This window comes from Micrasema longulum, unplaced genomic scaffold (assembly GCF_059751315.1).
Source record: "Micrasema longulum isolate JH-2025_06_02 unplaced genomic scaffold, ASM5975131v1 h1tg000904l, whole genome shotgun sequence".
Lineage (NCBI taxonomy): Eukaryota > Metazoa > Arthropoda > Insecta > Trichoptera > Brachycentridae > Micrasema > Micrasema longulum.
Genome location: NW_028278095.1, coordinates 242,132 through 263,757, shown reverse-complemented (window position 1 = coordinate 263,757; position 21,626 = coordinate 242,132). Strand labels below are relative to the sequence as shown.

Sequence of the window (21,626 nt, the reverse complement as noted above, 5' to 3'; positions counted from 1 at the left end):
TACATAACATTAATAATAAATTTTTTAAACAAAACGAACATAAAATAATATATATACATAATAGTAACAATATTATGAGCTCCTCTTAATATTTAATGATTTGTTACTTAAATTTCTGTCCATTGACATTAAAAATATAGACCTTAGTAAATATATCGTTATGTTGCTGGCATATTATAGATATTGTGGATTGTTTTACATAATTTGCTGACGCATTCTGTGTCGAACAGGCAGATGGCATACGAAATGTAAGTCTTTTAAGGAAATCAGGGTACGCATTCTTATGGGAAGTCAAAATTTATCTTCAATTTTATCTACAAAGTAAAATTATGTTTTCTGTATGAAAAATAGAATATGCTTACATTTTTTTTTTGTAAACATGTTTAATTACCGGTAACCGACGAAGATACTTAGAATTTTCATACAAATATACACATTTTCGTACATAAATATCGATATTAGCTTATAGTCTTAGTATTTACCGATGAAGATAGCCGTTCATAATCGCGGCCCAGAGGGTTCAATTTTATTGTTTATTAATTTATACAATACGAACATAATTGACCGATTTTGAAGACAGTTCCACCCTATGGTAGAGAGGTATCCTAATGCGCACTTAAACAATATTTTTTAAAGTTAAGGTTCAACCGGTAGTCGACCTGTTTAAAAAAATGTTTTGAAACCTTCCTAATCTGTTAATTCTAACGTAAGGTGATCAGTTGGCGCTATTTAAAAGGATTGTATGGTTGTTGAGGATCGGGATAAATGTTTTATATAGTTTTTTATATGTCTGCATGTTTAAATGGTTTCGATACACGCATAAATCCGCCCATTTTATAAGTTTTTTACAGAATTTATTGAATTTGATAATTATACACTAGTTTTGTGCAAATAATTACTCAGGAGTTTGTAAATTTTACTATTTAGTTGAGAAATGGGGGTATTATTGAAAGAGTAGGGAATTTATATAAAACAATTTTTGAACGTTTATATTAAACTGACTAAAAACCTGTTTTAAAATTATAAATAAATAAACACGTCGTAGACGTTTCTTCCTGTGTAGCGTCAAATCCTCCCCCCGCTACCGCAATTGGAAATAAAATTCAGGGGCTTCGGAAGGCGGGGAAATTCTAAAGATCTAGATTTGAGCGGACAACGGGCATATGAAATACCCCACGAACGATTCATGTTTTATTGTGACAAAAACATTTATTTATTTACTTATAGGTTGTTTATTATGACACATTATTTGAGAGATTTGAGACATTATTAGAGTCCCAACTCCATTAGACTAAAAGTCCTGTGTGGAGTTGGGACGAGCAATTAGTTGACACAGATACAGGTAACGTTTTCTACAATGGATAAAACCAGTAGGTACTAATGATTCCATGTGTTTATAGACAGAAAAAAACGTAGATTCATTCATTTTACTTAAAAAATAAAACTTATTACAGTAGAATTCCAAATAGATTAACTTAGATTGACCAAATAGACTGCCAAATATCCAAATCGATATCAGGAAATATATATATTTTTTTCTTAATTTTAATTGAATTAATTAGCTTTATTGGATATGTTCAAGTAAGTTTTTTGTGATTGATGATAATATTTCAAAAGCATGCAAACGAATTTTTATCACGTTGGGTTTAGTGAAAATACGTAATAAGTTATATTCGACCAATACCTATTCTGCCTTGCTAAGGCTAAAAGTTGTATCTGCTAAACTGAAAATTTTACAGGAGATTACTGTTTTATGCTTTGCCAATCTGAATTCTTTATTTTTTTACAAGAGATTATATCATATTTAAGAAGCAGAAATGACTTGATGGCTCAGTTGATATGAGATCGAAAATCTGTTATGAAAAAAAGAAGCAAAACGAATTTTTTTCAGTTACGACTTTTGGCTTAGCAGGGCAGTATAATCTTGATTTCCACGATAGACAATTTTGCGATATTGCGACATGTTATTTTTTATGCTTAAAAAATATAAGTTTCTTTAACTAAGTATTATTTTTAAATATTAATTAATTTATTAACAGTGAAACACAAACAATAACAACAAAAACATATAAAACGAACACACTAACACCATTCACATTAGAACTCGAAACGATAATGGAGAGAAATTTCAATAGTCTAGCTGACTGGATGAAATAAAATAAATTAAGTGTGAATATTAAAAAACATCGTAAATGCTTTTTGGGAACAAGCGGGACTAAAATATCAATATTTCCCTCGGAACTGGCTATATTGAAAAGACCAATGTTACTAAATTCTTGGGACTATTGACTACAAACCTTCATGGAGCTATAAATTTGAACATGTAAAATCAAAAATAGCACCCGAAACTGGCATTTTGCATGGACTTCGTGACCTGCTTCCACAACCCGTTATGTTTGTCGTCCACTACGCTATGATACATTCCCACCTGTCCTATCTATCTAAAAGTGTTGCAATAAAAAAATATTACTTAAATCTTTTTGATAGTAATACTTATGAATATAATTTATATAAATAGTGTATAATACTGTGTTTTATGTTTTTTAACTATTTTGGATTGTATTAACTGATAATAGGATGTGTAGTCACAAAAATGTTATCTTTTTACGTACCGTCTCAAATAAGTTTTCGTAACTCCTGGGAGTATAATACCTTGTTCATGTATTATATGTTTTATTGATAATAATAATAAATAAAAAAACAATAAAAAATATGGGAGTTTAAATTAGTCAATTTGCCAGTTTATGGATAGTTAAAAATGTTAGTTTTTTAGTGAAAATAAATTGTAATTTATTATAGAAATAAAGACGAGCTGTATCTACTTCAGTTTCACCGCTTTCGCGACATCTTCGAGATTGACGTATCATAAATAGTTAACGAGTCTCGAAGATATCGCGAAACCGATTAAACGGGCCACTGGTTATTCCAAATTTGCGGATTTAAGTATCACTCGTCTTTTATATCTATAATAATAATTTTAAAAAAGATTTTTGTCTATCCATACATTTTTTCTCTAGACGCGACATGATTTTTGTGACGTCACTGGGAATCAGACTAGAAACGATCTAAAGAAAGTCAAAGTCTAAAAGCAATTGATCCAGAATCCCATAAAAAAGGTTAATTTACGAAACAACCCTTTCTGCGAGGTTATTGAACCATATGAAAATAGAAAAAAAAAATGTATAGAGGTTTCGTACGAGTCGACAACATGCAGTTGGGGGGTTTCTTTCCGAAAATTGCTATTTCTAAACAAACAGTACGTATCTACCATTCACCATCAATATTAATTACATAGAAAGTTAGACAATTAAAATTCTATAATTAAAACAACGCGTTTAAACAAAGAAATGGTATATTACATTTATTTTTATTACTCAAGAAATCTGTATCACGCTTACCTAATAATAAATAAAAGTTGATCGGCGCGCTTTTAACGCAAATAAAAAAACATAGAAAATTATCATAAAAAATAAATAATTTAATTTGAAAAAAAAAACTGAAAACGAGAAATAATTGTTGGACACATTTTTACACTACGAAGTCTTTTCATTAATCTAATACATCTAGAATCGACTCTGGCATTTTGGAGTGCTTCAAAAACAGACCCATGTTCAACAGAGTCAAACGGTTTTCGATAGGTTTTAGATAAAAGCTAAATGTAGTGTTATGTTGTATTCAGTTGACTTTTCTACGAGTAGTCGAATTGATTGGATATGGTCTCTAGTCCCAAAGCCTTTGCGAAAGCCTACTTGTTTTACAGGTTGATAGGAATCAAGTTTTTGTGTTAATCGGTTTGTAAGAATTTATCAAGGAGTGACAGTAGACTAATTGGTCTATACTTTTCAAGATTGTCACAATCGCCTTTTTCAAACAAAACTTTGATTTCTGCATTTTGCCAATCATTGGGTACTTTTTTCTCTTCTAAACATCTATATAGTAATATTTTTATGGCTTCTGTTAGTTTTCTACCACCAAATTTTAACATTTCGATAGTTATTCTGTCTTCACCTGGGGCTTAATTATTTTTTATATATTTTAAAGCGTATTTTTTTCGTTGTTTTTAATTTCCGGCAATTCTTCAGACCCTACATTCATTATCCAGGATCCAATCTGGGCACTCTTCTTTTCCTTTATAAATGATATTGGTGACTCAATAAAAAACTCCAACTACCTTCTCTTTGCTGATGATGTCAAGATTTTCAAATCTATTAAAAGTGCCGAGGACTCATCTTGCCTTCAAAATGATTTAAGTAATTAATGGCATTGCTCTGTAATTAACAAATTACCTTTTAGCATACAAAAATGCTGCGTTATCTCGTATAATCGCTTCAAAGAAACATCTCTATTTCCTTACAACGCGAATAATGTAGTTTTACCACGCAATTACCCAATTAAAGATCTTGGTATTCTTTTTGAAACGAATTTCACGTTTAAGTCCCATATTACTGGTGTTGTAGATAAATCTAGTGAAATGCTTGGATTTGTAATTCGAAACTCCAGATATTTCAATAATACTACCGTAATTCGCACATTGCATGATTCGCAGCATACTAGAATACTGTTCTATCATTTGGGACCCTTCTGAATCAAACCACACCCTTGAAACAGAGAAGGTTCAAAAGCGATGATTGAATCCATCATTATTTCTAGCAGGTAATTATTTATTTTAAAGAAACAAACAGCCGACAATGATAAAATAACTTTTAAAAAAATACAGTTCAAAGACGGACCAGCAAAGTTTCTAAATAAAAATCATACATATTATTAAATTGTGTTACAACAAAAGGATGTGTTTATGTGTATTTGTATGAGAGTAAGTGTATATGTGTGTTTATGTGTATTGGTGTGGGAGTAAGTGTTCAGGTGTGTTAATGTGTCCATCATTAAATAGTAAGTGGGATCGTATCGCAGCCAGAAATAAGGAGTCTTAATTTATTTTTAAATAAATTAAGGAGCATGTAAAATATATCAATAGATTAAAAAAAGCATTATAGTTAGAGCAAGAACGATAGTGGAAAAGTGTTGTGCATAGTTAGTGCTACAGACTGGCAGATGGAACAAATACTTGTTTCTTGTCACTCAAAAGGGGACATTGAGATTAATTTTGGAGAGTAGGTTAAAAGAATCTACTTTATTTTTTAATAATTTATGTAAATAGCACAATTCAGATACAGTGCGTCTATTTTCAAGGGTAAAAAATCAATTTTGTTTGGCAGATTGGCTGTAAGTACAAAGCGTTTCATTGTTTTTATAATCTAGGTATTTTAAAAATTTTCGTTGAACATTTTCAATCCTTTCTATGATTGTTATGTATTGTGGGCTCCTCACAACGGATGCAAACTCCAAATTACTGCGTACAAAAGTGTTGTAAAATGTTTTTAATGTATTTGGTTTTTTAAAAGGTTTGGAAATTCTTAAAATGGATTACAACACCCTCGAATCTCGTCGTCAAATTTTTCTTGGGAAACATTTCTATAGACTGATTTCTGGAAGTATATAATATAATCCAAATATAGTGAAAGAGATCAGTTTGTATGTTCCGAGCGAGATATCATGCTTTACACACCCAGAAGCCATACAAACGCAAGTCAGAATTCACCCATTAATAGGGCAATTCGCTTCTGCGGATAACATGGATCTATTTTTCTGTACATATCGGCAGTTTAGCAGTTATCTGCTTTCTATTCATTAACTTCTAACTTTTATTTCCAGACTGCATTACGTAATGGGTTAAACAGCCCGTAAAGTAATGCAGACTACGATTTGTCAAATAAATAAAAAGCTATACACACCTCTTCTTGAACGATATGGTTTATATTTGATGTAAAGAGTTCCGCTTAGAATTTTTCTAACTCTACACATTTTAATTAATAATGTAAAAAAGAAGGCGTTAAAGGTAAAATATTTGAGAAATTCAAGTAATAATCTAGGTGTAATGCACGGACGTTAGTATACCTAAAAATAGTTACCGAAAGTATGAAAGTATTAGGAGAAATTGCAAAGCAGGCGTCGCAAACGTGTTCATTCGTATGTAGCCGAAATAAGAGCGAAGTATGATTTTGATAGTGTCAGGGTGAGATGATTTATTATACCTAAAATATTGTTTCTCAATAGATATGATAATATTGTCTTGACCCAACCCCGTAAACAGCCTCGACCGCGCAGGACTCACGCCGGGACAATACGAAAAATCGGCTGCAGTTCACACATGAGCGCTGCGAAAATGAAAACACGGTGTTTTTTACGAGCGGGTTTACGGAAAATACTATTTATTTTATATTAAGACGTACTGGGATTGCTAAAGAATAAACAAAATAATAAAAAAGTCGAGCAAATCGCTATTGTTATAAGGTCCTGTCCGTGCGCGTTCACACGAGGACAATGTGCCCGTGCGCAGTGGTGGGGGGTAATCATTGTTCCGCGGAGATAGCCTGCCCGTCTATCACGGTGCAAATGTCTTGGAACAATGTTTTGTCCTAAAAATTGCTGTTCACACGTGGTCAATGATCGAGTCCCGGGAACAATATTGTATTGTCCACGCGTAAACGGCCTTTTACGTTTATCTTTTTACGCAATAATATGAAAAGCAACAAAGACTGGATTTATTAACGTGTGTGCATTATAAAATGTACTTAATCGATATGAATTTTTAATGAATAAATATCATATTTTTTATGATATGCCATTTGTTAAATAGATGGTGGGTATGTAATGATTATGCTTCTAAATACATGAACCAGGCGGATGTTTATTGAGCTGTGCAAAATTGACGATATTTAATTATATATTTACAATAAAATGTAAAATTTTCAGGCCTTTAAAATTGCCTGTTATGAACACACCATTATACTCATTGATAAAACGCCACAACCGTAACTTTACTGATTCTAGTTCTGCAGACACGACAATAGTCAACATCTGATCTACATTAAGATTTTTGTTGGTTAAGTTACTATATTACTAAAAAAAACAATTCCGCAGATGACAATTAATTCAAAATTGTATTTAAGATACACCGTGTAAATTGCATTATTTATTTCTTTTAAATGGTATAAACATAAATTACATGTATATTACAAATAAAAAATGTAAACGACACATTCATTTTCAAAATTACAATATGATTGAAACTTATAAAATATAAACTAAGTAAAAAGGAAAGAAAAATACAATTTTCGAGTTAGTATATGAACTTCTCTTGTCTAACAGCATCCAAAGAACTCTTTAAACAAACTAAAGAATTAAATATAACTAAACTGTTTCAACAAGAATCCTTAAAATTGATTCATAATTTGTGGTTCATTTTTTATTATTATCGGTATGTTTTATAATTTATAATAATTGTGTCTCATTTATTTACTATTAATGGCATATTTTCTAATCTATTTTTATGATTCAATTTTTATTATTATTACTTGCATGTTTTCTAATTTAAATTTATATTGATTTTTAATAATGTTATTATTATTCTTTGAATTTATTAAGCATCATTTAATGAAATTAAAAATAAATAAAAAACACATGAATAAAATAAGGTCCTTCCTAAACACAGGATTTTCCTAGCTAGTCGGGACCTGAAACAAATAAACTATGTACATTTTAAAACTGTGAAATGCTAAATAAAAAAAAAAAAAAAAAAAATTGAAGACGAAGAACTAAAACTTCAAAAAAAAATTTAGTAAACACGAACACAATACGAGAATATCAGAACAATATCAATTATAAATATTCTAAAACGAGACAAGGACGGTCGAGACTAATAAACCATGGACTGAAATTATACAATAAACTATCTTCCAGATAAAACTAAACAAAAGACTAAGACAACCTTAACATAAGAAGTTACAAATATTATCATTAACCATAGAAAATGAATTTAAGGAAAAAAAAATTTTTTGTTAAATTAATGTAATCCGTAAGGGTTTGTAAATAAATAAATAAAAGAATAGAGGATTCAGGATATAAGAAGGAAATAGTTCAAGTTAAACTAAAACTAAACTAAGTAAAGGAAGGGAAGTGACCGATGGTTATAGTCGATTTCACTAAAGAAGACAAATTGATTATTTACGTAATACAACACTGAGAAGTTTATCTCCTGTGTCGATGCCACTGGTTGCTTATCCAAGGCGGAGATGTTTCTATTTCAGTAGTCGCGTGCAACTATTCTGGTACATATTTCTTCCAAACGCTGGACTGTCATAAAAATAACTAAAAAAACATTTGAAATAGACGAATAGAAAACATTCGCAATAGACCATTCTGGAAAGTTGAAATATTAAGATACTCCAGAGAGGTATCGTACAAAGACGGAAATAAATTGCCAAGACGTGGATAATACTCACATAACACTCGGTTTCTAATTCGCACAAGCAAATTATAGCAGTTTGATTTCAACGGACTAATAAGTAAATAGTTGTATTAGGTACGTTATTATTAAATTAACATTTAATGTCTGAATACGTTTTTTCGGAACAACATTGCGACCAATTTTATTCATTTTAAACTTGCTTTACTTTACTTTAAACATTCAGTTTCTCGATCAGGATTGTAATGCGACCAAATTATATGAAGTACCTATATCAAAATATAAAACGACGCAAGGTGGGAAAAATGCTAAAAATAAAAATATTTCATCAAATAAATAGAAAACAATTTTATTTAACCACTTTTTTATACCTGGATAAAGAAGCTTGTGTAGATTTGAAACCGGTCGATAGAAAAAAAAAGTAAGTTAAATCAAAGTTGTTTTATATCTCTCATTTATCGCACCGAGAGTGTTCAATATTTTGGAAGAGCGTATTAAGCTCTCAAGGACGACAACTATTTTCAAGAAAGGAATTAAGGACTGGACTTAGTGAGAGGGATTTGAGTAGGAAACTCCTTGATGATTTTTCGAATATTTGAGTTTACTGTTTACCATATATATATATTTTTTTTTTTTATGTTTCTGATCTGATTTGTGGTGATATACTCATGTGTCTGTGTCAACTAATTGCAAGTTTCATCTCAACAGAGGACTTTTAGTCCCATGGAGTTGGGACTTATGTCTTATGACTTATGTCTCAAATAATGTACAGTAAACTTATGTATGTAAATAAATATTTATTTTGTTGTATGGAATAACCAGAAAGATAGTGCTTCAAATATAAAAAAAGTTAATATTTAAATTCAACACAAGGGCTCGACCCCTTCTCGGCCTTTCTGACGAGTAAACCGCGACAATATTTCTGTTTTTTTTGTTAAACACGATAAGAAAATAATAATAGCGGCGACAATGTTAGGTGAAATCCGACATGATTTGACGACCTCATTTTATCAGCTCCGAGACTGTGACCCCATCTCCGGACCTTTGGAGACTACCGATAGTGGATATTCATAACAAATTAGCTCAGACACGCTAAGCTATATTCCATACCGCTCTTAACTCTTTACTACATCCTAAACGAACAGCGGCAAGGAAACTTTTCTGCCCGGAAAACGCTTTCAAAAAGGAAAAGTATTTACCCAATGCCATTGGTCGATGCCCAATGACCTAGGTACGTGAAAAATCAACCAAGAGGCAAATACTTTTGTTTTCCCCTGATTTGCATTTATTTAAAACAGGTTGCATTGTAATTTTATACAAAACAGAAAAAAATGGCCGAAGAAAAGACTGGACGATTTCGCCATTTTGCACATGGACAAATGCTAATGTCCCGTGACATTACGAGAATGTTATCTAAACGTTACTAATCGGGAGTCCTTAAAATGTACGAAATTATCTAATTGCCCGACTTTTCCAATTATGAAACAGCGATGGAATATCAAAAAAATTCGCAGCTGCTAAATTACACGGTTAACAAAAGGTGTAAAAAGTTGAACTCGGTTAATAATCTAAGATATCTCTTACAGTAGTGCAGGGTGCTAACCTTTGCAAATGAGGAACTTCAGCCCTACGGGAAATTGGATACAAAAATGTTTTCTTGCGCGCAGTAAAAATTAGAGCATTAAATTGGACGGCAATTTTTTTTTTAAATGTACGAAAAAAATTATAAAAAATATTTAAATAAAAACGCACTACTTTGACGACGTCACTGGTTCACAAGAACTTACCAGTGATATGAAAGCTGTGGAGTATATCCGGTTTGCTTACTGTAAACGAACCAATCGGGAGAACTGGCAGAGAAGAACCTCTGACGTCGCACGAGGAGTTATTTCAGAAATACAAAACTTTGAAAAATCAGAGCGCTGATAATACAATGTATATATATTTTTAAAATGGCTTAGTTTAATAGTACGAGGTTTTCCTGTAATTTGAATTATTTAATTCTAAAAACAGGTACGACGTTTGTTCAGAGGAATTTCTCTTTTGTGGCCCCAAGAATGCTCAATGTCCCGGATGAACATATTAAGTTCTCCAAAACGAAAGCCATTTTTAGAAAGAGTGTACAAGTCTGGATTTTGTCTAAGGGAAGAGACCATTGCAGGAGACCACTGCGAGATATTGCATAGATTGAAGGTGTTTTCCGGAGCAGGATTCTCCTACTACTTTGACATGAATCTCTTTCATGTATTTTTTTCTTTTTTATAATATGTACGTATGAAATGTATGTTTGTTATGTATATGTTATATTTAAATAAATGAATTGAATTGAATAATTTTAAGCGTGTTTGTCCAGATGCCCTTTGAAATTTATGCATGTTTAGGTAATAATATTTATTTTTTGCTATTATTTAATTATGTACGTGCTTCCACTTTCCACTATGGTGTATCCCAACTCAACGCAGGGCCCTTGGCCTTATATAGTTTGGGATACGTTATCATTATATTTTTTTGTAATATGTATAAATAAATAAACAAAGAAATAAAAAACATTGATCTTCCTAATTGGAGGATGGAGGTTCATGACTAACAATTATAGGCTTTATGTAAATCTAACTTTTTTACAGTCCATATTTTATGGACTGAATAATTACTGGACCGATTTACGTGCGGTTTTCAGCGAAATGTAAATCTTTCCCAGTACCACATTTATAACTATTAAAATCTTCAATTTATTAAGTATAAAAAACGTTAGGAGCGTAAATGCTTCTTTTTATCCATCACCACAGGCCATTCAAACACAGGCAAAATGGTGAATGAAATGAATCTGTCCATACGACCTCCTTCCCCCTCCTTAATCTGCATAGAGTTTGTATTCCTTAGGAATATTTATAATAACTTTCCTCTGTGCGCAGCTGACAGAGAGTTCCCCAGGACTATATAACTCTATAACAGCCGCGGGTGGATGGTGGGATGAAGGATCTCCCCTCAATGCTGTATTCGGGCCCACGGTATACAAATATAACTTTTTTCGAAAAACGTACCGATAGAGAAAATTTTATTATGATACTCTAAAAAAATAATTAAATCGATTCAGTTTTGAGGTGCGCAAAACGGAACAACGAAACGTCGATTTTGTCCATTCTAACGAAAGGTCTGGCATGCAGTTGTCTTTTTCGCACAGTATCGGGGAGGCATCTGCAAGAGAGCGTCAGGAAAACCATTTTTTAATACCTATTTATCAAAATTATCTGTCCCCACAATTTATGTAAACCGAAACACAAAAATAATCATGTATACGTACATATCTAATTTGGAGTAAATACATTAATTGTTATCAAACTTTCGATTGTGTTCATTTAATCTATATCCGAGTATGTACTCAAATCTAGCAATAGCAAAGCATTGCCGGGTACAGCTCGTTCATATATAAATGTGACATAATAATACTTGTAATCAAACTATCGGCTATTGTTCGTTATCTCTTTTCTCGTCCTTGAGGTAATTATTCTACGAAAATTGTGCTACCAATTCAATTTTTCCTTATAGATATTTAGTTTATGTTGATTTAAAATTAGAAAGAGTATTTATAACAAGTGGTTAGCAATATTCTGTTGATAATATATTGTGCCGGGTTCATTATCATTATCATCGACTCGGAGAAATGGGAATTGTAAACAAATAACCGTAATTAAAAAGATACTATTTTATATTGATGTAATAATGTCCGGCTATAAGGATAGTAGGTATATACTTTACCCTAGAGATAAAGTACATAATTTAGAATGATAATATCGGTAGTATGTACAGAAAATAGAGATAAAATACATATTATTAACGATCGCAAAATAAGATAGCACTTGTGAAATGGTTAGCTGTCCAATAATAATATTGAAAACATCGGTGTCATGCCCATGAAACGACTGGACCAAGAAAATATGGGAAAGTGTATTTAATAATATAGAGCTGTGTTTTTCAACCTACGGGTCGCGACTGCAGGAGGGTCGCAAAACCATGCTTTGGAGTTGCGGTAGTAAGCAAGGGCTAATTAGGTCCTACACTACGGTAAAAATTCAATTATTTCAGTGAGAAGGCTATGCCTATTTATTTTTCAACAATGAATCGTGGTTGTATTTTTGATACGAAAATAACCAACGTTCAGGATGTGGCGAACGGCACTAATAATTTCAAAGCTTCCCTCGCTGACTCTGGATATTCTGCTTTTTTCTTCACACAGAAGACATCAATCTAATCTGAATTAAATTCCATTTTAAGCATCCCGGCAGCCGCGAGATTTTATAGATCCGGCTGCTGACGGCCCGCAGCACCCGCTCCATACCCTTGATTTTCCGATTAATTATATGGTCTCGATAGAAAGAAAATTAAATACGTCGTCGTTGAAATCGCTGACATACGAGTAATATCAGCTATAATAAAATTAAGGTCCTGGGCCGCGATTACAATCGGAAGTTAAGGACGACATACCTTCACCAGCGGTTTCGAAGATACACTATCGACCCCCCACCTTCAAGTTTTGGGTAGGAACATGGATATGTACCGAGGGGACGCGTACGCCGCGGTACACATATCTACGCACTAAAGTGACATATTTTCATTATGACGTCATAGTTAAGATAAATTCTCCCGATTTAAAAAAAATATATATAATAAAATTTTTGCTTTAATTACGATTTATTTTAAAAATTCATTCGGGGGTGAGCACTTTCTTAAAAGCCTATTTAAAATACGAACGAGAAATAAGTAAATTTTGAAGTGGAATTAAATTCTTACATCAATGTCAGTTTTTAAACCGAACGGCTAGATGCAGAGATAATGTGGCTGGTTGTTGCTATTTTAACATAAAGTAGCATCTAGCCGTTCGGTTTTCAGTAAATTGGGGGTAATTAGAACGCATTTTTATGTACTAAATACAAGCCAACAGAGCGATCTCTTCGCGCGCAATTCCGTTCAGAATACCAGCCGTGGTGGGTCGCCAAACTCTTTTTACTGGCAAAGGGATCGCGTATTAAATAAATTGAAAAATACTGATATAGGGCGATATTAATCCACGCGAAACTGTCATAATATTTGGAATACAGATACGATTTATGGGTTTGAATAAAAATAATTTCCCAAAGGGAATGTCACGTCTATAATCGAGTGGCGCAGTTGGTTAGACAGCCAACTGCGAAACTGGCGTCGCGGGTTCGATTTCCGCCAGTTAAAAGAAAAAAATCCAGGAAAGATTTTTTCCTCGATTGGTCTGGGTGTTGTTGTGTATTTTTCATTACCTCCTTCCATATCCCCTCTATCCCACCTGCTGACAAGCCTCAAAATAGAGGCTTAGCGGGTTATTCCTTAAAAAAATAAAAAATAATGGTCAATAGTTTTTAATATTTTGTTTAAGCCGATCGACCGGCAAACGAAAGCCCGTATGAATTGGCATTAAATATATATTAGTTTACAAGATGTTTGAACGTGTAACAACATGATTGAAGTTTACTTCTTTTTTGTCTTCTTGTAGATCTGACGATCTGTTCTACTCAGTCCTCCGTGATGAGGCCTAACAATCCTTCCATCGCTTAGGGGGTCTGCCAGGTGGGCGCCGTCCGGAAGGCAATTCTTTGGCTGATATGGACACCAGTCTATCGCTGCTCATTCTATTTATGTGGTCTCTCCAGAATGTTCGACTGGATCTGCTCCAGTGCACTATATCTTCGATTTCGCACGTTTCCCATATAAAGTCATTTCTGACCCGGTCGCGCAAGGTGTTTCCGGTAATCGATCTGAGGACCCTCATCTCTTATGTTCTTAGCAAGTTCGTTCTCGTGGTGTCCGCTCGTGTTTCTACGGAATATGTCAAGACACGTGTTACACGTGTCTTATATATTCTATCTTTGCTGTCAATTCGCAAGTTTTTATTTTTTTCATATTATCGCTTTTAGACATCCCGACACTTGAGAGGCTTTGTTGACTTGATCTCGGGCTTCATTGTACAAATCATTATGGCTGGATATATCAATTCCTAAATATCTGCCCTATATAGCCAAACTTTTTTGTTTTAGAAACTGAAAAAGACACATTGAAGTGAAGCTTTGTGATGCAAGATGGAATTTGTATAACATGCGTTGTAAGTCGTCTTCAGATTCAGCTACTATTGCCGCATCATCTGCATAACATACTAGATTGATGACCTTGTTGTCCATTTTGTAACCCAGTCTCAAGCCGGCTACTTCTTCGTCATGATTTCGTCCATTATGAGGTTGAAAAGAAAGAGACTTAAGCTATCTCCCTGCCACTGCTTGCTGATATTTCCTTAGGACAATTCATTATTAGCTTGGACTTTTGCCTTACAATTGGTATACAGATATTGGATAGTCTTAGCTAATTTATCAGAAGTCTCTCTTTCTAGAAGTATCTCACAACATCTTTTAGCAACACCCCGCCAAAGGCCTTAGTGAGATCGACAAAACATATATATGCTTCTTTGTTATATTCAATTGATTTCTCCTTTAGTTGTTTTAGAATGAAGATCGCGTCAGTAGTGGAACGATTTCCCCTGAAACCCCGTTGCTCTCGTCTGTTATTAATCTTTCGTTCCAGCCTCGTTTTAACAATACTCGTGAACAGCTTAAGCATTGTACACAGTAAGGATATACCTCGATAGTTTTCGGGGGTTTTTCTTTTTGCCCTTTTTAACAATTGGTGTTGTGATGGTTGTTCTCTACTCTTGTGGTATGGTGCAGTCGGATGAAATTTTATTGAACAATTTATGTGTTACTATTCCCAATTTCTGGCCAAAGTACTTAATTAGTTCGTTAGAGATGTTGCCAATTTCTGGAGCCTTTTTATTTTTATGTTTCTTTATATGAGCTAGAGTTTTAGTTTCTATAAATATTTCTTCTGTAGTTGCTTCGATAATTTTATGTTTTTGTCTAGTTGTATTTGCGTATACGTTTTTTAAGTACTGTTCCCATCGAGTCATTGAAATTTTGTTTGTCTGTGTGTATTCGTTCACCGGTTTTCTTTGATTCTTAAGTAATTTCCACACTTTTATTTGTGCAACATATAAGTCGTGTTTCATATCTTTTGAGAATCGTACCCAAAATTCTCTTTTAATTTTCTTAATCTCGGAATTCACTATATTCCTTACATTTTTATAATTACGGTATTCTTCGGGCGTAGGATTGCTCTTATATTGTAGATAACTCTATTTTTTGTCTTTGGTTAGGATTTTTACTTCTTCTGTAAACCATAGTAACATGGTTATTAGGGATTTTTTGAGAAATTCTGTTTCTATATAAGTATTGGGTTCTCTCGTCCTACAAAGACTCGATATTGAATGTTTCTATTTTTCATCTGGCTTTATTGTTTTTCGTTGTCATCTTTGATTGAAGTTTACAACATAAATAAAACTAAACCATAAGTTTGATTTATATTTTGCATCAAAATTATGAAGGTACTTTAAGGTACCTAGTACCTTCTGAATTTTCGACGAGTAAACAAAACCGCGACCAAAATACGGTATGCGGTAGGAATTTTACTTTGTTTCAGTATTTTTTCAAAAGTTGTAGATATAATAATGTAGAAGGTAAGATGATTTGTTCTAAGAAATTAAAAGGATAATAGTATAATACATTTACAATATCCCACTAAATTTTATATTCAGGGTGGCCAGAGAAGTGACGTCCAAAGGTAAAATGTAGTTACCTCATGTTGAGAGGTATCCGAATTATCCCCATGTATATTCCGCGATTTTGCGTAGTTTTCGAGTTATGATTTTTTAACTTTAATTTTCGACCGGATCGGTTTTAATTTTATTTTTCATTTCTAGAAGGTTTTTTCAAGGTTTTTATTGATACTCATTATTTTTAAATTGAACTTACACACATAAAATTATCAGCTTCGTAACATTAATAAAAGCGACAAAAGTTCTGACCTTTAGGTTCGAGCGAACCTAAATTCTGCATTTTCTGAACTTTCAAATTAAAAAAGCAATTTCTTAGTTTCCGAGTAACTTTATAAACTGTGCTAGACTCTAAGCTTTGTAATAATACAAAAAAGTCGTACTTAATAGGCTATTATTCGCTGAAATCGGCCTTCAAAGACACTGAAGTGGAAAATTCATCAGTCATTTTTACCTTGTGTTTACTGCTACTCGTGTCGCCATTTTATATCTAACAGTCATTTTTTTAATTTTCCACCTCAGGACTTTTTTTGTATTATTACAAAAGCTTAGAGTCTAGCGCAGTTTTTAAAGTTACTCAGAAATTAAGGAATCACTTTTTTAGATTTTTAATTTTAAGTTGAAAGTTCAAGTCTGACTCGCTAGAACTTAAATTCAGCATTTTAGGTCAAAACTTTTGTAGCTTCCATTCATGTTACGAAGCTGATTATTTTATGCGTAAAAGTAAAAAAAATAAAAGTGAGTACCAAAACAAAAATCTTGAATTTTTTTTTTTAAAAATCAACAAAAAAAACCGATCCAGTCTAAAATTTTGAAAATCATAACTTGATATGATGATGATAAAGGTTTCAGCTCTTTTCCTTCACAAAAGTCAACAGATGGAAGAGTTGAGTAAATGTGGATGTATGGGCAGAATGGTGAATGTTACACAGTGTGTAAAGTGGCCACTTAAACCAGCCAATGACAGGTCATAAGCCCTGTAAATGCCTAGACTTCCATATTCCCTTCTTAAAAATGTTTTCCCTCTCTGTTAAAATAAATTCAAATATGAATAACTCCCTAGGGATGATAACTCCCCAGCCAGTTTGCAAGCATTTGGACATACTCAAACATTGCTGAATTTAGAAGTAATTATTGTGATAATAACAATTGAAATATATTATCGGGGCTCATTTTAAAAAATAAATTTAGAGGTAAATATTAAAACAAATATAGAGAGATAATAATTAATACTAGTAGGCAACAGTTGGCTATCGCATGCCACAGAATTCAGCCCGGGGGGCCGGGCTTCAGTTTTCGGCTCTTCGCGCCTCGATTGAATATGATCTCGGTCACCTCGAAGTATCATCCCTTTAAGCCTCACTTTGATTTTTTGTTGTTTGGAGTAATCTAAATGCAATAAATTATGATCTCTCACTCAAAATAATGCTACAAAAACCACAAAAAAATTACAGAAATATTTTATATCCACGTAAGAATAACGGTTAGTAAGAAAATAACAAGTAATTTAAAAAGATAACAGTCAGCTGTGACCGACTGTTACATGCTGGTACATTTGGCCTTTCGGGCCTCATTTAGTCGGCATTAATGAATATGTTCTCATCGCCTTATTAAATCGGCCCCACGGGCCTCGGTTATATTAATACGAATATATATTAAATATTTACAAAAAAGTTTGGTTAGTAAGCGATTCAAATTAAATAGCGAAGAATCTGTAATTTAAAATAATAACAGCTGTTGCCAACGCAATGAAATTCGACTCCTCAGGGTGTATGTAATCGGCCCGACGGGCCTTAATAAATTTATCCTTATGGCCTTATTATATCAAATATCAGCTCTTACGGCCTTGGTTAACACTTTATATGACACTTATTTAGGTTGATTCACGTCTTGTAAACCTAATAAAATATGTTATTTTTTAAAATAATAAATCGATTGAATTTGAAAAAGCCGTGTGGAAGACTGATTTACCTGATACTCTAGTGCAATAAGACTTATATACATAAGTTATCCATAGTAACAATAAAAACGAAATATGTTATTAGAGAATACAACTTAATTAATTTCGCATTGTAAATAACAATTAAATTTAAGGGAATCTATAAATATTTATGTTCTCTAGGTCATTAAAATTTTCCCATAATATGTTACATTTAAAGGGATCAAAGAATATTTTCACGGTTTTTAAAATATAATAATTTAGATGATGTTTTTATGATAATATTGAAAAAATATACTTTTGGCTCATTTAAAAAAACTATTTAGAGGTAAATATTATTGCGATTATTCATCATCATTCTCTTTTTCCGCACCCTATAGTGCATAGGGCGCTGCATTGGTACACTACACCAATAGCAGCTTATCTTGGTCAATTTTGTTACATGAAGGCAAGATGACCAGTCTTACGCTTCAGATACCAGTCCAGGGACTATGAAATATGCTAGTGTAAAAATACCCTTTTAAATAAATATTTCATATCTACTGTGTCGAGAATCGAACACGAGACTTCTTGCATAGTAGGCAAACGCGCTGACCATTACACCACGAGGCCGATTGTGATAATAGTTGAAAAAAAAAATATATTCTCATTTGAAAAAATAAATTGAGGTAAATATTAATACAAATTAATATAGAGAGATAATTAATATTCCGTTCGAATATTTCGTTTTAATATACTAAAATGACCCTGATTTAGCGTTGATATAACGATAAGGCACACATTCCCGTGCGCGAGTATAAGGGACAGACACAATCAATCAACTCTATATTATAGATAGATGGATAAATTTCGAAGCTTTCAAATGAACACGTGCGTGGGAAAAAGGGACGTAATATCGCAAGAAATTTTAAGGACTCATGTTACAAATAATTGTGTAGCATTACTATCTCTCTAGCGTAACGGGGTTATGGAGAACAATTATGGAGATAGCGATACGGCCCCTAATCGGCAAATGAAAATAAAACTGGGAGAAATCATACAAAAAATGGACCTTTTGCATTATTCGCGTGAAACAAAAACGCCGGACGGGCCTCTGATTGAAATAATAATTACATTGATTACTCTTGACCCCTATATGTTATCAACAAGTTCAATACTTGGGACGAATAAAACAGAGAAAACAAAACTTGAAAAAATATATAATGCATAATTGTTACATAAAAATGTTAATGGAATATTTTTAAAAATATTATTAAAAAGGTGAGAATAATGATTACATAATTTAGAAAGCGTATTGGAAAATATATACCATCCATATGTACAGACACATATTTTTATTTTTTATTTATAAATTTATTGCATATACATGTACATACATGGTTATTAGCAGAGAATCTATCTAACACTAAAGCATTTAAACATGCATACGGAGTTTGCGATGGTCAGGTTAGCCTACATCTAACATGGCTATTCGAAGATAGAGATTTTTGGTATTGTATTTATTTTAGATAGTTGTACAAATAATTTAAAAATCTAGTTATTTCTTAACTAATTAACAAAATATATATATATTAAAATAATTTCAAAAACAAAACATTTTTATAAAATCCAGACGCTTTCCGATAACACTACCCATATGGATGTTTGTTTTTAACAAAAGTCATCGCCATCCCACGAAACGATGCTATAGACCCAGCATCCCTAATCTCTTTTGGCAACTCATTAAACATCTTAAGTCCTTTATGATGCAGATTGTTTTGAGTTGCCTGGATTCTTGTTTTGGGGAGTCTGAAACCCTCACCTCCCCTCGTAGGATAGCGAATTTGTGTTTAAAATTAAAAATAGTTCTATACCAATATTGAAAGATCATTATCAAGAAAACTAGAACACCTTAATTATAAATAAATAACCAACTAAATAAATAAATATAGGAATTAAATAATAATTATTCGATAAATATAAAATACAGATAATCATAAATATATATTAAGAATGCAAAATGAACATAAATATAGTAGTAAATACAACAAAAAAATATATAAATAAATATGTGTACTTGCACACATTTTTCAAATAAATCTATTGCCACACTATTTATGTGTAGTTATTTTTAAAAAATCCATTTAAAATCCTTTGTGTCAATATATTATGCACCGGCGAGAACGCAAGTAAGGACGCTTGTATAAAAAATACAAAATCATCCATTTCTCTAAGAGTATCGTATTATTTTTTTAATACTTTTTAGAAATGCAACCTTGGATATTAAATAAAACAACGTGAAGTTTACAATATATTTATTTCAATGGTAAAACATTTTTTTTTATAATGACCATTATTTCAAAAGGGGCATTTATATATAATATTTTCTCCTAAAAAACTTAATAATAAAGTCTATTTCAATTTCTTCATTAATATTCAGAAGGGTGCCCTTTTACCCTTAAAACTGACACACATCTGGGCATTAAAAAAAAAAAAAAACCCGCTAAGCCTCCATTTTGAGGCTTGTCAGCAGGTAGGATAGAGAGGATATGGAAGGAGGTAACGAAAAATACACCACAACACCCAGACCAATTGAGAATAAAATCCTTCTTGGATTTTTTTCTTGCAACTGGTGGGAATCGAACCCGCGACGCCAGTTTCACAGTTGGCCGTCTAACCAATTGCGCCTTGATTCTATAAGCTTTTGGCATCTTTCTACTGGAATATTGTTCTGCATATTTTTCATATTCTCAAATAATTCATTTAAAATTACTGCAATTTTTTTTCCAAATTCTAATTTTACATCATTCCACAAATTCCCAACAGGATTGAGATCTGAACTGCACGATGGCCAATCGATCACAGTTACAGAATTATCTATAAACCATTTTTTTGCAGCACATTCCGTATGTTTCGGACCATTGTCTTGCTGACATTTCGGAATTAATGGTAAACTTTCTTTAGCATGTGGTAACATAACACCTTTGAAAACCGTCCACGCATTCATGCTTGCCCATAATAGGGGCAAGCTGTGAACCTTTAGACGGTTGTACCTTTGGACAATCATATCTCCGGCAATATAGTAGATGGAAATTTCCCAAAAATATATTGGGATTACATTTTTATCAGCTGGCAACACATTTCTGTCAAACTTTCTTTTATTTATTTATTTACAATACATTAATTTAACATTTATTGAGACACAAGTCCCAACTCCATGGAACCAAAGTCCTGTGTTGAGATGGGACGATGTATAAAACTTTGACAGTCAATACCACCATATTTACTACATATAACAAAAACATTACTCATAGAACATGTTTGCTATTGTGAATTGAATTTATTTGCAACAAAAAGTAAGTTATGATGCTATATTTGCGACTTTTTTTTACAAAATAATAAAGTCTGGTTTTTACTATTTGTATATTACATGCGTATAGTTGAAAGTGTTCTTTATTTGTCTAAGCATGCGTTTGTTACACTACTAATCTCAAATTCAAAAGACTTTTAAAATTTAAATTTTAGATTTTCAGCATACCTATGGACAGATTCTGTAGAGCAGAAGATGGATATAGTTTTCTGTCACAATTGCTATACATTTCAGGGGAATCCAAATCATTTGATTCTGAAGAATTTTATGAATTATACATACATCCAAAACAAAAACTCGATGTAATACGTTTTCGGGTTCTTGCTTTTTTTATGTACCAACCTAACTA

The 21,626-nt window shown here is 32.4% G+C and overlaps 1 protein-coding gene across 3 annotated transcripts in view; it reads right to left on the bottom strand.

Moving 5' to 3' along the window:
• Positions 1 to 21,626, bottom strand: part of Mondo (MLX interacting protein mondo) — a 79,575-nt gene that overhangs the window by 55,459 nt on the left and 2,490 nt on the right. The window lies entirely within an intron of this gene.